Source organism: Mandrillus leucophaeus, unplaced genomic scaffold, assembly GCF_000951045.1.
Source record: "Mandrillus leucophaeus isolate KB7577 unplaced genomic scaffold, Mleu.le_1.0 Scaffold712, whole genome shotgun sequence".
In the NCBI taxonomy this organism is placed as follows: domain Eukaryota; kingdom Metazoa; phylum Chordata; class Mammalia; order Primates; family Cercopithecidae; genus Mandrillus; species Mandrillus leucophaeus.
In genome coordinates, this window is record NW_012107720.1 from 98,994 (window position 1) to 99,328 (window position 335).

At 41.5% G+C, this 335-nt stretch overlaps 1 pseudogene; it reads left to right on the forward strand.

Annotated features, from left to right (window-relative positions):
* LOC105528323 overlaps positions 1–335 on the forward strand; it is a 33,234-nt pseudogene that overhangs the window by 21,483 nt on the left and 11,416 nt on the right.

Genomic DNA, 335 nt, shown 5'->3' on the forward strand with positions numbered 1-335 from the left:
TCATCTCACAGGGTTACAGCTTTCCCCTCAAGAAGCCGCTCGCTAAGCCTGTTCTTGTGGAATTCGCAAAGTGATATTGGGAAGCCCATAGAAGGCTATGTTGAAAAAGGAAATATCCTCAGAGAAAAATGGGAAAGAAGCTTTCTGAGAAACTGCTTTGTGATGTGTGACTTCCACTCACAGAGTTACATCTGTATTTCGTCAATCTCTTTGCTAGCCTTATTTCTGTGGAATCTCAGAACAGATATTTCGGATCCCTTTGAAGACAACAGGGCCAAAAGAAATATCCTCCTATAACAAGGAGAAGGAAGCTTTCTGAGAAACTTCTTTGTGTT